We start from the raw sequence: 16,868 nt of genomic DNA on the forward strand, positions 1-16,868 counted from the left end.
TTAGGGTTGCAGAGTGTTGTGCAGCAGAGTGGCATGCATTCGCTGCAGGGCCTTGTTAATTGCTTTGAGCTCTTGTTGCTTCTTGTTGTTGTTGATCCTCTGGAAGCGCGCCCACTTAAGTAAAAACTAACCTTTGTGGTATGTTCTTGCAAAAGTCTCATTTCTTCTAGAAGTCTTCAAATCTTGTGTGTTGTCTTCATTGAGTTTGGGAGAAATGCCAATACTAGCATGCAAGATGCAAGCTCTCCTGCTAAAAGTAGACACACCCACAGGCAGATCTTGATAGTGGACCCAGGTCTGTTTATTTAAGCATGGAGGCTCATCCTTCCTGGACTCCCTGGTGTGAAGGGGTGTGTGTGTGTGTGTGTGTGTGTGTGTGTGTGTGTGTGTGTGTGTGTGTGTGTGTGTGTGTGTGTGTGTGTGTGTGTGTGTGTGTGTGTGTGTGTGTGTGTGTGTGAGAGAGAGAGGACAGTGGCAACATTCCTTGCCACTTGGCAGGTCACACATTATGTTTGAGAGAGAGAGAGAGAGTGTGTGTGTGTGTGTGTGTGTGTGTGTGTGTGTGTGTGTGTGTGTGTGTGTGTGACACAGAGAGAGCAGCCCCGTTGGGGTGGTCATTTGGTCATTTTTGCACATTTGGTAATTTTTTACACCTGGGGGTCCCCCAGGGACCTGGGGGTCCCCGAAACTCCGGGGGTCCTTGGAGGTTGTAGTTTGGCAGGCAAGGAGTGTGTGTGCAAAATCTGGCATGGATCGGGGCAACGGTTGCAGAGATATGAGCAGGGCAAAAGTGTGACGTGTGACGTGTGACAGAGGGAGTGACGGAGGGAGTGACGGAGGGACAGCCGGTGGAGGTTTGGATAGTGTGCAAGTAACTGCGACCTACGGTCGCAATAACCTGTGTGAAATAAGCTGCATTGGGAGGTAAACGGGAGACACTTTATTGTGAAGCAGCAAGGAGATTCCTTAACGTGGCGGATGTTTCTGGAGAAGAACTGGATAATACCTTGAGAGAAGGGTTCTTGTCTACTCAGACAAGTAACAAGTGACAACAAGACAATGAGAGTAATGTGGGGAATGGGAACACATAGGGTAACATGGACACGGGTGGACACTATTTTTATCTCGAAAAGGGAAGTTACAAATAAGTTATACTCCCGACCTGTGGGAGGCAGCAATATGCCATAAGGCATCCAGTCTGCCGGAAATTTAAAAGAAGAAGAAGAAGAAGAAGAAGAAGCTGCATTGGGAGGTAAACGGGAGACACTTTATTGTGAAGGTAAGACAGGAAATGATAGTTGTTGCTGGGTAGGCCTAGTTGTCGGTTTGTTATGTTGTCGCTAAGCTCTCTATGAGCTGCCTTGGTTTTGGAATATGAGTGAGCGCGCAGTTTAAGTTATAGTACATGAATGGACAGTCAAAAATAAGTTGTATTATCAGAACTGTTTAGCCTAAACATTAATTTGCGAATGGGGGCGCTGGGGGAGAGAGAAGACAGCAGTCCATTTCAGCGTCATTTTGCAATGCGCACTGTGAACCCATGGGAATTATTGAAGGCACGCAGGACAACTACAACCCATATCTATACTATAATTTTGCGAATGTCTGAGTGAGTGTCTGTTTGTCTGAAACAGCGTTTCTCCTCAGTGGCTGGAGCAATTGATCTGAAATCGCATCACCATAAGCATATGAACACACCTGACATAACTGTGAAGCCCGTTTGTCACTTTCACAAATCGTATGCTGTATATTAGCATTTTTATGGTGTATCTACTATCTATTCTGCATCTAGCATGAGGCACATCTATTCTGCATCTAGCTTGAGGCAAAATGTTTAACCAGCTCTGTGTGCGTGTGTGTGTGTTTGTGTGTGCAGGCAGGCGGGTGGGCGGGCGGGCTGGGGGGGGGGGGGGGACAGTATCTCTGTAGCCATTAAACGAAACGGGTTTCTTACATTGATGCTCCTACAACATGCAAGCACCAGTTAAAGTTACTTTCCATCCCTCATATACTGTGTGCACAGTGCACATCCCATAACCCACACACTGCACATCATCTATTCTGCATCTAGCATGAGGCAACATGTTTAACCAGCGCTCTCTCTCTGTGTGTGTGTGTGTGTGTGTGTGTGTGTGTGTGTGTGTGTGTGTGTGTGTGTGTGTGTGTGTGCGTGTGCGTGGGCGGGTGGGCGGGCGGACTTGGGTGGGGGGGGGGGGGGGGGTAGCCATTAAACGAAACGGGTATTTCTTACATTGATGCTCCTACATATTATCATGCAAGCACCAGTTAAAGTTACTTTCCATCCCTCATATACTGTATGCACAGTGCACATCCCATAACCCACACACTGCACATCATTTTGGAGCTCATATCTTTGAACGGGTAAGGGCTAGTCTATACTATAATTTTGCGAATGTCTGTCTGAGTGAGTGAGTGAGTGAGTGAGTGAGTGAGTGAGTGAGTGAGTGAGTGAGTGTCTGTCTGTCTGTCTGTCTGTCTGTCTGTCTGTCTGTCTGTCTGTCTGTCTGTCTGTCTGTCTGTCTGTCTGTCTGTCTGTCTGTCTGTCTGTCTGTCTGTCTGTCTGTCTGTCTGTCTGTCTCAGTGTTACCAGATGGGAAATGTTGAATTATCGTACCGGAGGCTCAGAATTATCGTATTTGACATGAAACTATCGTACACGGCCAAAAAAGAGAAATCACTCGCGTAAAAACGTAATTTCACCAAAAAATGCGCCTTTAGTGTAAGAAACGACCTCGTTTTAGACTCCTGCGTGACAAAAACGCATCAGATTTGCTGTGTGGAGGCAGGCAACTTCTTGGAGCTTACACAAATAAAAGCCTGAAACTGGTCTGGAAAGATGCAACCAGTGTTTTTAATGCCTCCAAGTACAGATCTAGGGTCAGATTTACTGATTTCCTGGCTTATTTTGAGAAGCCAAACCAGATCCCAGATCAGCAGCCAGGGAAAATAGTGAATTCACGCTCTTTTTGATGATATGCCGAAATTATCGTACATTTGGGCATTTTTGGAATTATTGATCGTACATCGTACAGAGGGTCAAATTATCGTACAAATACGATAATTATCGTACGTCTGGCAACACTGGTCTGTCTGAAACAGCGTTTCTCCTCAGTGGCTGGAGCAATTGATCTGAAATCGCATCACCATTAGCATATGAACACACCTAACATAACTGTGAAGCCCGTTTGTCACTTTCACAAATCATATACTGTATATTAGCATTTTTATGGTGTATCTACTATCTATTCTGCATCTAGCTTGAGGCACATCTATTCTGCATCTAGCATGAGGCAACATGTTTAACCAGCTCTCTCTCTCTGTGTGTGTGTGTGTGTGTGTGTGTGTGTGTGTGTGTGTGTGTGTGTGTGTGTGTGTGTGTGTGTGTGTGTGTGTGTGTGTGTGCAGGCAGGCGGGTGTGTGCGCAGGCGGGTGGGCGGGTGGGCTGGGGGGGGGGGGGGGGGGTAGCCATTAAACGAAACGGGTATTTCTTACATTGATGCTCCTACATATTATCATGCAAGCACCAGTTAAAGTTACTTTCCATCCCTCATATACTGTATGCACAGTGCACATCCCATAACCCACACACTGCACATTATTTTGGAGCTCATATCTTTGAACGGGTAAGAGCTAGTAAAACAAACTTTATACACTCGATTGAAGTTCTTTATGAGGAGATGTTATGGAAACTGTACAAGATCACCACCAAAGCCTTTTCAACCTTCCCAAAGTTGCATAACAGAGATGCAGGATGATCGTGACCACTCGACCATACTAGTGAGTAGTCTATAATTGATTCCTTTCTGGCCAGATTAATCTATCAACCTATGAAACATTGCGCAGACCCCACTTTCAGACTATTTCTCATTATTTTGTACATTATTAGCTATGTGTTGGCCTGAAATATGATGCAGAACAGAAACAACTTGTTATGAAACCATGCAGTTTGTGTGCAAACACACAGCCTGCGTGAGTAGTCCAATATAATTAATTTCCTTATGCAAGATGAAGCTGTATGTTTTTTGTACAGCCTACTCCTTTACATTCAATTAGTTCAGTCCCAACTATACAGCAGGACTTAAACAGTTGTTATTGGCTATGTTTTTGCACCTGCTTGTCATCCATGCATTAAAATTGTGACCGGCTGTTAAAAATCCTAGCGCGACCTCTGATATTTATATATTATTAGCCAATAGCCCCCTCTCTTGATGCACCTTCCTACCTTCCTACCTTTAAAGGTAGGAAGAAAAAAAAGTTACTTCTCTGTAACTTTGTAAATAACTGTATACTGCTGTGCTACCACTGGGCAACTGAGTTTCCCCCTTGGGATAATAAAGGTATCTATCTATCTGAGTAACTAAAATGAGTCTTTTGAACGGCTCTTTGAAAGGAACGGATCCCAGAGATCCGGCTCACTTCAAAGAGCCATAAATCCCATCAGGAAACGCATGCAGTTGCAGTTCCGTGTACGTTTTTTGAGGACGCGTTCCAACATGAAACCAACCTGCTCCGCTCCAATATGAAACCTGCACCCATCTACACTAGTGGTCCTCAAATTGGGGTCTGGGGACCCCCAGGGGTCCTCCAGGGACACAGAGACTGTACAAATGGAATCAAAAGGTCCCTTATGGGTCTGTAACTCGGAGAGTGTATAATGGAACCAAATGGACCCCATTTGTACACTCTCAGAGGAGAGAGAGAGAGAGAGAGAGAGAGAGAGAGAGAGAGAGAGAGCCCTTTGAATTGAACTGAATTGAATTGAATTGAATTGAATTGAATTGAATTGAATTGAATTGAGAGTGAGTGAGTGAGTGAGTGAGTGAGTGAGTGAGTGAGTGAGTGAGTGAGTGAGTGAGTGAGTGAGTGAGTGAGTGAGTGCGTGCGTGTGTTTTGAAAAAAAAAAGAAAAATAAATGCTGCTAGTAAATATTTAGTTAATAGCCTACTTTAATTGTAGTAACATTCCCAGAGGAAAGCAGAATCCATGATTGAGCCCTCATCTATTGCTCGTTTGTTTCTCAAGCCACAAATGAGACCAAGGTGATACAAAAAGGAGATCTCAGCTATTGCTCCTGTTTCTCCTCTATTTCTGGGGAGCAACATGCCTCAGATGGAAGCTCTGATGAGCTTTACAGGAGATCTCAATAATTTCTCAAATGTTGCTCAATTTAGCAGAATTGTTGCATCTCAAATTTAGCTCAGAGTTACATAAAAAGGAGCTCTCAATATAATCTCATTTAAAGCTCATTTAAGCCTTTTAGATACATCTCAGATTTGTCTCAGAATGATCTGTAAAAGAGCTCTCAACATAATCTCATTTAAATCACATTTAAGGCTCAGATTGGCCAGTTAATCTATAGCTGTAAATTAGATGCAGTATTCAATCATTCTCATTTGATCAGCCACATGCATGCGTGTTCAATTTGTGTTTAAGTTTACCTAATGTGTTGTCTTATGTAAAACACATTTTCTTATATTACTCCTTCAGATTTTATCCAAATTTCATGCAAATCGGTACACATCTCTATGGTCGGATCAGTTAAGATTTTTTTGTCCATCCCAATTGGCTAAGATTTACATAAGATTGACAGGAGTGGCCCGAACAAAATGCTGCTAAAATGCTGATAATACCATGGATACTTCTGTTGGATACTTCTTAGGGCTGTTCTATCGATACATCGATTTTGATATGAGACTAGATATCATCTGGGATCTTACTTATGCTCATTTTGATTTGGTAATAAGTTATTACTAATAACTTAAGATTTACATTATACGTTCAAAAGTAGCAGATCGACGACAAGCTCACAACCAGTGGCTCTCGTCCTTTTCAGGCGGTGACCCCTCAAAATAATCATATTTGAACTGGAGACCCCCGAAAATAATCATGGAATTTAGGAGGGTTAAGGTGTTACATTTAGTTTGACTCGGTTTCACAGATACATGTGAAAACAGCAGATCTACAAGCTTACAATGGCATTGGTGCCATTTTTGAGAGACTATTAGATTAGATATCTTCATTATCCACAAGGGAAATTTGTTTTGCTCAGGTCAATGCATATCAAACATAAATATACAATACAATAAAACACCCAGCAAAGTACTTCAGTTCTATATAAAAAAGTATAAAATGATTATAAATATTAAAAGGTATTTAAAAGAAAGCAAAGTCCTCCATCCAGTGATGATCCTGGCCAAAAGAAAAAAGTCAGTGAGTAATTATAATCATGAAGCATTATGAGTGCTTATGCTGTAACTATAGTGCAAGCATTATTACATTGCATGTACAGTGTGTGATCATAGAATGCTTTCTAATGGGACTTTGTTATTGTTATAATGTTGAGTATTTATCCAAAACCATTAAATGTGGCTTTGAGAGTAATTTCTGTAATATGGGTCTGAAAGAGCTAGGCGGGGTGCCCAAGACAACAGCCAATGGAGAAACCTGACCATTAAATGGTTCTCATAATATGCGAACAAGTCTTGGTTTAATGTTTGCCCTGAAACTAGCCAATGAGGGAGCAGCATTCTCGGTGAAGTTACCACCAACAAGTGTGACCTAATATAAATAACAAGGCGCAAGTTGGCACCTCGACAGAGTGTCAACTTGCCCACCCACATACATATGTACAGCACCGATCATGCATGAATGTATGTGAAATCAACATTGTAAGCTAGCATGATATACTTTTCTGAACATGCTATAAATAAAGCAAGCAAACAAGTCAGCATTCCAAAGTAAAGAGGCTACACCAAGTGTCGTGCAGTAACACATCAGCGAATAAAGCCTGCACAACCCTCTGACTCAGTGTAAAGTATAAAGTATAAAGTATAAACTTACTACTACAACAACTGATAGAGTTACACAAATGGAGTTCATATTTCATTGAGGTTCTAGTTGAAGCACAGTTGAAGCTTGAAACACACTTCACAAGCTGGACAATATACTCTCAAGACTCACTAGAACAGTGAATGCAAACCAGCACTCGTAAGTTGCTAGTAAGATGCATATCTAAAAAACAACTGACTCAATATATTGGGAGATTTACGAAACCATATGTTATGTTATTCATGTCATATTATGTTTTGATACCGAATGTTGCAGTTAGCTATGAAAACGTCACATATTTTCCTTCTGTAATACCTTAATTTGTTGACATTGTGATATAACGTGACATCACCTCATCAAAGATCAAACCCTGGATATCCATACTGGAGATGATTGGATCATCACCTAGATCTCCATATAGAGCTGACCTACATCTGATTCCCAGATGATTCCCTGTTAGGGCAACCAGCAACCACACTAATAGAATCCCTTTTATGCCCATAAAAAGGGACAAGGACTGAGAGACAGATACTGACACGCACAGATGCATGTCTGGGGTCTCACAGCACACGGTTGGTTCTACAGAAAGGGATCTCCATATTGGCATAAAGGGGATTGTATGTATGATTTCAGACGTCATAGACGTCATACGACTTTCACATAACGAGTGACAGAGTAAGCATGTCTGGGGTCTTACAGCACATGGTTGGTTCTACAGATGCCTCAATGTCTATAGCTGACCTCAGCTGACCTGACCTCAGGTCAGGTCAGCCCATATGGAGATCCCTGATGTCATGGATCTCTATATATGGGGCTGACCAACACTGACATCATCAACTCTACATCACCTGGATTGGTAGTAAATCTCCTGTTCTCCCATATGCCCAAACAGATGGCAAGGGCGAGGTCGCTTTTTGTCCATAGGCGTCTTACTAGTGTTGATTATTGTAGAAATACTGACAGTATCCATAGAATACCACTGTGTTTAAGGGTCCAGAACAGGTCCTACTTATTAAGAGTCCCTGGATTCTCTACAGAATGTTGATCAATGCTGATGTATGTTCTTAGTTTTGCTTATTACGCTATCTGCCTTGTGCCATATGATATGTAGTCAAATAGTTACATCTTATTTTTATCATACGTGTTCTAAATATGATCTTATAATAGCTCAATATCTTTTATATCTAACTATTAATTTACTGAATGTCTGTCCGTCTGACCGTCTCTGTGCATGCTGACATCACTGATACTAACAGTGTCGCCACAATGGTAACAATGCCCAACTGACATCACTGACTGACATCACTACAGTGCCCACATTTGGAGATTACATTACAGACTGGCCTGGACACTGAACACCAGGGACGTGCAGAGAATGTTAGAGAGGTAGGGGCTGACATTTCTAAAAGGGCCTTTTGGTGAAAATATTGAAAATAGCAGACCTGCAAGCTCACAACGCGTCGCAGCGTCGTGCAATTCTCTTGAATGCTGCCTGCAGGTATAGAATGGAAAGAGAGCATTTGCATTTCTTTCACCATAGTAAAAATTGCATTCTTGGTCTGGAGAGGGCACTTTTTACAGATAAGGGCAGGGGCTCAAGCCCCCTTTGATGTCAATGTGTGCACGTGCCTGCTGAACACTATACAGTATATGGGCATAAAAGAGAGCTTGTAATTGTACATGTCCTTACTGCTGTATGCATTGCAAAGGTGGTAGATAAAAAACAGAACATCTCTGTGTAAAGACCCCAGAATTGCGGCCTAAACTCAGGCGGCAATGGCAACAGACAGACGGACAGACAGACAGTGTGTGCGTGCACAAAACACGTACAATACACCGTATGACGCTTATCTAACAGTACACAGCAGCATGCTGCTTTGATAATGACCTCTGAATCTTGAATCTAGCCCCTCTAGAAGGGTTAGAAATCGACCAAAGCATTTTCACGCAACAGGACCTCATTGGACTCAGCGTCAAAAAGTAAGTCAGAATGACTGTCTTTTATCTGAAAAATAAAATAATAATAATTGATGCCGTCTGAATTTTGTCTTTTCCTCGAAATATAAAAAAAAATGTCTGATTTTGATTGATTTTAAGGACTCTACAGAGCCGAGAGAGTGTTTTCTACTGGTGATTCAGTCAGAGTGTATCAAAGGGTGCGCTTGTTTTATTGTCCACGACATTGCAAGCGGCGCGAAGTTCAGCGGCGCGAGTGCCCGCGAAGAGCGGGCCAGGGCCGCGCGGCGCTCCGCCGGCCGCGCGGAGTTACGAAGCCGTGGTGAATGCAATCGTTATATTTATGCCCAGGCCGTAAGGCCTGGGCAAGCCCACGATAAACGCCCGCGCAGTCCGGTGCGCATTTCCGAACGCACCATTTGATACACTCGGACTGAAACACCAGAGGAAAACACCATCCCCTACAGAGCCAGCACAACATGCAGTACAATTAAGTTACAGATAAGGACCAGAAGGGTGACTGCTCTCCATTCTGACATGCTGCCATTTCGACATCAACTTCTTATTGTCGGAGTGGCAGCACTTCCATAGAGGTTAAGTTTAGGGTTAGGGTTAGAGATAGGGTTAGTGTCGGAATGGAGACATGTCGGAATGGAGACATGTAACCGGACAAGAAGTACTGTACAATACAGTAGGTACAGAATAATACGATCACAATAAACACACCTTTAACAAATATAAATAAATTGTACAGATGTATACAGTACACCCTATACAATCATCTGGCCTGGTACAGAGCAAGAGACAATGTCAATATATATTTAAGTGTACAGGCATACGTGTACAGTCTATATGTCCAGGATGGAATGAACAGAATTCACTGAGGTACAACTTAGGAGCCTTCCTTAAGTTGAGGGAATTCCTGAACCTCCTTTTGAAGAGAATGATCTTAAAGTTCCTGAGTTGATAAAAGAATATAATCTTTGAGAATAAATACTTAGAGATTACTTAAGAACAGTTGGATACTTGCAAGCTATTAGAACCAATCGGGCCAATCTGTCTGTTCACAGACTTAAACAGACTCAATGAAAGAGAATTGCGTAATGATTAAATAAACTTGACGTCAATGTCATCCACAGTATAGTCTTTACAATCATACTGTCTGATGCAGAACGTGAGAAAATAAGTACCAGCAATTGATTTAAGCCATAGATATGATATCAGCACAGACAACAGGTAACGTTACAGGTGACAGATTGAATAGTCACACACCGTCTAACTCCTACTGCTTACTGCAAGGTTGTGCCATGTCTTGGCCATCTGGCCAGTGATGTATATCGGACCAGTTACCCATTTATAGACCCCTGGACTGGTACACATAATGGAGATCCATGGAGATATGCTGTGAGACCCCAAATATGCTTACTCAATTATTCGGTATGTAAAAGTCCTATGACGACTATCACATCTGACATAATACATACAATCCCTTTTATTCCCAAACATGGAGATCCCTGTCTGACCCAGTCACACAAATATGGGCTGTCTTCCTCCATATATGGGCATTCCCACAAGAAGTCCTGTTAGATATGTGCTTAATATTGATGACATCAGGGATCTCTATATGGTCACCAGTAAGACTCCCGAAGATAAGCGAGATAAGCGACAGTCAGGTCACATGTAAAAATCGGCCTGATGGTGGTGCTAAATGGGACAGATCCATGTTGATGACATGACTCTAACCCCGCCTTGGAGTTCACCTGTGATGTCACAGTGATGTGTCACAGTGACATCAGAGCATGATGTCAGAGCGGCAAACCCATAGACCGTAAAAATGTGTACACATGTACACGACTACACATGGACATCTGTGACATTTCTCATGGTAAACTGCGACTAATTAACAACACATTTTAGGAGTTCAAATAAACATATGTCTATAAGAGTTCATATATATATACCAGTAAGACTCCCTAATCAGGAGATAAATGACTGCCAGGCCCCGGCTCTCCCGGTCGCTCCTAGCCCGAGTTACGACCACTTTTGCATCCGTTCTGGAGCAGCAGGAGTCGGTGGTCCCTGGGAATTCCCTGTGAACAGCCCTGTTGGGGTGTCATTTGGTCATTTTTGGCGGCGGCGCCAGGGGGTCACTGGGGGTCCCTGGATCTCCGGGGGTCCCTGGGAGGGTGGAGGTTGTGCTTTGGCAGGCAAGGACTGTGTGTGCAAAGTGTGACATGGATTGGGGCAACGGTGGCTGAGATATGAGTTGGGGAAAAGTGTGATGTGACGGACAGACTGACTGCCGGTGGAGGTTTTCATTGTAACTGCGACCTGACGGTTGCAATGAGTTCATAAACAGAGCCACTAACATTAATTCCAGTGGTGTAAAGTACATTTACTTAAGTACTGTACAGTTTTGAGGTATTTTTACTTTACTTAAGTATTTCCAATTTTCAGTACACTTCTACTCCATTATCTCAAAGGCAAATATTGTACTTTTACTCTACTACAATAATTTTGAAAACTTTAGTTACTATTACTTTGCAGATATAAATGAGTATATTATAAAACATACATCCACTTTAACCTATTCTAAACTTGGCTATTTGAAAATAGCAGATCTACAAGCTCACAACGCGTCGCGATTCGACGTGTTGTGAGCTTGTAGATCACAATGAGAGGAGAGAACGAGAGAGCTAGAGAGAGAGAGAGAGAGAGAGAGAGAGAGAGAGAGAGAGAGAGAGAGAGAGAGAGAGACTCTGATTGGCTGAAGCATACGTCATCATCTATTTCCAGCTATGGAGACACGCTACGTCATGCCGTTCTCAAGTTTGAAAATAGCCGCCTCCCCTTCCCCAAGCGAGAGAGAACAGAGTGAGAGACGGTCCGTCGCCCGTTGTTATTAATTAATATGGATTGGGAATCATATCCTCCTCTGAATACAGCATGTACAAGGAGCGAAAGTCCAAAAAAGGTAAGATAATTTCATTATGTTTATAAATGTCAACACAGTCGTGGCTGTGGGAACTTGGCTGGTAGCTAGCTGCTACAGGCTAGCCTATATGGCTAGCCCAAGCAGATAGGATAGCATGGCTCGTTTTTTTGGAAGCTTAGCTGTTAGATAATTAAAGCTGCAAATCTGTCTATTGAGGGTCCATTCCTTGTAGAAGGAGTGACAGTGGAAAAAAATGTAAGATAATCTTATGTTTATAAATTTCAACACAGTAGTAGGCTATGCTCTTGGGTCTGGGCTAGCAGCTAGCTAACATGCTATATACAGTAGCCTAGCTGTAGGCTGTAGCTGTATATGGCTCGTTTTCAATAGCAACTGAGAAACACACCAAGCTAACATTTGAGCTAAAGAGGGGGTCCACGTCGACCCCCTGGAATCCGGACTTTAGGGGGTCCGTGAAATTGCTTGTTTAAACAGTGTAAAAAAAAGGGGGAAAAAAAACATAGCCTACATTATGCATAGCATTATTTTAGGGTCATTATGTTCTGTATAGTAGGCTCTTATTAGTTGTGTATGGTTGATATTATTTACAGGGGTGTCACAAGGGAGGGAAAGTGGGACTGAGTTACTAGGGCCCAAGGTGGAGGAGCCTTAATTATTTTATACTTTAGCTATTGAAACAGCAGATCTACAAGCTCACAGCACTGCAAGCTTGTAGATCTGCTTTTTTTTTTTAAACGTGGGGTCCCTGAAACAAAATATTTTGAGATGGGGGTCCGTGGCCAAATACATATAATTTTGGGGGTCCTTCACATGAAAAGGTTTGAGCACCACTGACATAGAAAATATTCAAAGGCACACATTTTTATGATTTTTCAAAAAATGCAGATCTACAAGCTTGCAGCGCGTGCTGTGAGCTTGTATATCTGCTATTTTTCAATAGTTAAGCACAAACTGAGTGAATCATTGTATCCAGGGCTCATAATTGTGCGACACCCCTGATTATATAGAAATTATGATCTGTGATTAGTTGGCTCAGTGGTCTTTAACGATTTTTAGTCCAAGAACCACTAGCTGAGAGATGAAGGGAGCGTATCTGCACACTTCTAAACTGTCAATTTAAAATATGGGGTGCTGTGATTGATTAAAGGGATATTCCACTTTCAAAAAAACTTTTTGTCATTGTATGGTCTAATCAGGCTTGTATGAACACCCTGAACAGTTTTTAATTTTCTTCATTCAGTATTTAGATATTTGATGTAAATGTTACCAGGCCCTCCAGGCTCAGGGCCTCTCCCCACACATACTCATTGTAATTATTTGGGAAAATGGAAAAGATTAAATACAATAAAAACATATAAAAAATAAATGAAAAACGTTATGGAAAAATCACGTCCTGCTCACGTATTAGGAGGGTAGTATGAGTCACCAGAAAAAAATAATGGGTGTTTTTAAATAATCTTTCGTGGTTAAAATGGAGTTTGAAGTTACAATGAGTGTGTGTGGGTAGAGGCACTGAGCCTACACTTTTTTACCATACAGCAACACTGTGGGTGGCTAACTTCAGCTTGGTGTGTCCAACCACCTGACAACCAGGTATACTTAATGAGTTTTATTTTCTTTCTTTTTTTGGTGGTGGTGAAGGATGGGGGAGCCTTGGGAATCCTGCCCGTCTAAGGTCCTGAAGTTACAGCCTCAGCTCCAGAAGATGAAGAATGTAATTTCCAGTATCAGTAAGTTGATTCACACATGTTTTTTTTTCTTTTTTTGTAATGTAACTTCAATTTGATAGTGTTGCAGTTGTCAATTATGTCAGCTACTTTCTTTGTCTCACTTGAAACTTTACTTAATCCACGTGCCCTGTGTGAGTTCTGTGATGATTGGACAAATATTGGTTGCGACCGTCAAGTCGCAGTTACTACCTCCACAGTCTGTCTGTCAGTCAGTCACAGACGTCACGTGACATCACTTAACACTTTTCCTCTACTCATATCTCCGCCACTGTTGCCCCTATACATGCCAAACATTGCACACACACCCCTTGGCTGCCAAACCACAACCTCCACCCATTTCTCACTCTTCTAGCACCACCATGAGGCCCATTCTTGCAAAACAAATTTTTGGACACTACTCCTAACAGAATTTGCCCTAAAATCACGCAAAGCCGTACAGTCATAGCACAACTTCTCCCCTCATTTCTCTCTAGCGCCACAATCAGGCTGATTTTTTTCAAACACATTTCTGGACACTGCTCCTACAGATTCTGCCCTAAAATCACGCAAAGCGGTACACAGTATATCTAGACTCATGTCATCAACATGAATCTGTCCCATTTCCCATATTCCCTCCTGATTGGTTACCATTGCCTACTAAAGTTTGTGCATGCAACCTGACGGTCGCTTATCTCCCGGTTTTAGGGAGTCTTACTGGTAATATGTCTTGTATGTGTCTATAGAGTTAACATTACTCTAATAGACCCTCAGGTGAGGTTAAAATATGCACATGTCTTCCCGCCCTGTGTATCTTTGGTTTCTTCCTGAAAGCTGAAAGCCTCTGAGTTAAAAAGGCCCAATTGAAATACACACATTAATTACATAAAATCATCCCCTACACTTTTTACCATACAGCAACACTGTGGGTGGCTAACTTCAGCTTGGTCACCAGTCCACCCACCTGACAACCAGGTATACTTAATGAGTTTTATTTTCTTTCTTTCTTTTTTTGGTGGTGGTGAAGGATGGGGGAGCTTTGTGAATCCTGCCCGTCTGAGGTCCTGAAGTTACAGCCTCAGCTCCAGAAGATGAAGAATGTAATTTCCAGTATCAGTAAGTTGATTCACATGTTTTTTCTTTTTTTGTAAACTTCAATTTGATAGTGTTGCAGTTGTCAATTATGTCAGCTACTTTCTTTGTCTCACTTGAAACTTTACTTAATCGACGTGCCCTGTGTGAGTTCTGTGATGATTGGACAAATATTGGTTGCGACCGTCAAGTCGCCGTTACTACCTCCACAGTCTGTCTGTCAGTCAGTCACAGACGTCACGTGACATCACTTAACACTTTTCCTCTACTCATATCTCTGCCACCGTTGCCCCTATACATACCAAACTTTGCACACACACCCCTTGGCTGCCAAACCACAACCTCCACCCATTTCTCAATCTTCTAGCACCACCATGAGGCCCATTCTTGCAAAACACATTTTTGGACACTACTCCTAACAGAATTTGCCCTAAAATCACGCAAAGCCGTACAGTCATACCACAACTTCACCCCTCATTTCTCTCTAGCGCCACAATCAAGCTGATTTTTTCAAACACATTTCTGGACACTGCTCCTACAGATTCTGCCCTAAAATCACGCAAAGCGGTACACAGTATATCTAGACTCATGTCATCAACATGGATCTGTCCCATTTAGCGCCACTATCAGGCCAATTTTTTCAAACACATTTTTGGACACTGCTGACCTTACGGTCACTTATCTCTCGACTAGGGAGTCTTACTGGTATCCCAACTTGAAAAAGCATTTTCTGTTTACTGGAGAGATGGAGAGTTCGCAAGTTACTATGAAAAGCTCCTCCGCCCCTGATTTCTCACATGCCCTCTTCTAGCGCCACCACGAGGTTGCTTTTTGCAAACAACATTAATGGCATCAATGGCATAGTTTTACTGAGGTTAGGATCCCTTGCTTTTGTTGCATTGCTAAGACAAAAATTTATAAAAATAAATCTACCCCCCATTGATTCGGGGACCCGAATACATTTGGGTCCCCATCCAGAATCAATGGGAGGTAAATTCACTATAATAAAATGTGTTTCTTAGGAATGCGACAAATACAAAAACAATTGTTGAACTTAAAGTTAAGTCTCCATAGCGTGAGTAATCAATAGAAAAAAAGTCATTTTGGGGGTGAACTATTCCTTTAAGGTTAGGTTTAGGCATAGTTTTACTGACGTTAAGATTAGGGTTAGGTTTAGGCATAGTAGCATTCACCAGCGTGGCCAGATGGTCACTTATCTCCCAATTAGGGAGTCATGGTTTTACAAATACGCACTAGAAACATGTTTTTGCGCTTCATTCCAGGCATTGAGCACCTGCCAGATCTACAGGGGCTTGTTGAGATGGTTGGGGACATTGAGACGAGCGGATCCAAGGTGTTGGCTGTTGGGGTGCAAGAGCTATCCAGGTATGTATAAATTAATTATGGATTTTACATTTTTGATGGTACGATTAGTCTGTCTCTGAGTAAAAATCTAGGTTCCACAAATGTTTTGGTATGCATTCATTTATTTATTTTTCACGACACTACAGATGCTTCACAGCGACCTCACACTTGTTTGTATGTTCAACATACATTTCACACTACAGTGAGAATATTAACTATCTTAACTATATCCCATACTACGTTTTGTGATCTGCTAGAGTTAGGAAGTGAATAGTCTCGCGTGGCCAGACGGTTGCCTCCGCAATTTGGTCAAATGCTCCCAGCATACAGTCTGGCAGACCGGGGAAGAAATGATGAGTGCGGAGATGAAGCGGAAGTGGAGCCCCCTCGTCACTTCCGTTTCCGTCTCACATCACACACATTTATCATTATATAAATAAAAATCTTATAAGCATGTTTAGCTTGCTGCTTAGCAGAAATGACATTTTAAAATTAAAATATATTTTATTGAACGGTAATGCCCGTTTCCGATACTCGCCGTTCGGGAGCTGCTGTTCCAGACTCTATATAGCATTCAGAGATTGTGGAATAGTTGTCTGGCTACGCGAGACTAGGAAGTGAAGGTCTCACAGTGGTCTGTTTCCGTGGTCCACTTGAAGAACAGAAACATTGTGAAATGTGTTAATCATGGCATCTCTATTCACAGGCTGTGGACTCTGTGTCCTCGGAACTGGCAGCCATTCAGCACAGTGCTAAGGAGGACTACAGTCACCTGTTCCACCAGCTGTTTGACAAATTCTTCATGACTGAAGAACTGGAAGGGGGCAGTAGTCACAGGGAGGCATAGAGCTCGAGTGCAAACATATGCTGTACCCCACCAAAGTGGAAGCAATTCAAAGTAAGTTTACCTCACACTTGTGGGTTTTGTAAAGTATATTCAGATA

Source organism: Nannobrachium achirus (assembly GCF_963921795.1).
Source record: "Nannobrachium achirus genome assembly, chromosome: 22".
Classification (NCBI taxonomy): domain Eukaryota; kingdom Metazoa; phylum Chordata; class Actinopteri; order Myctophiformes; family Myctophidae; genus Nannobrachium; species Nannobrachium achirus.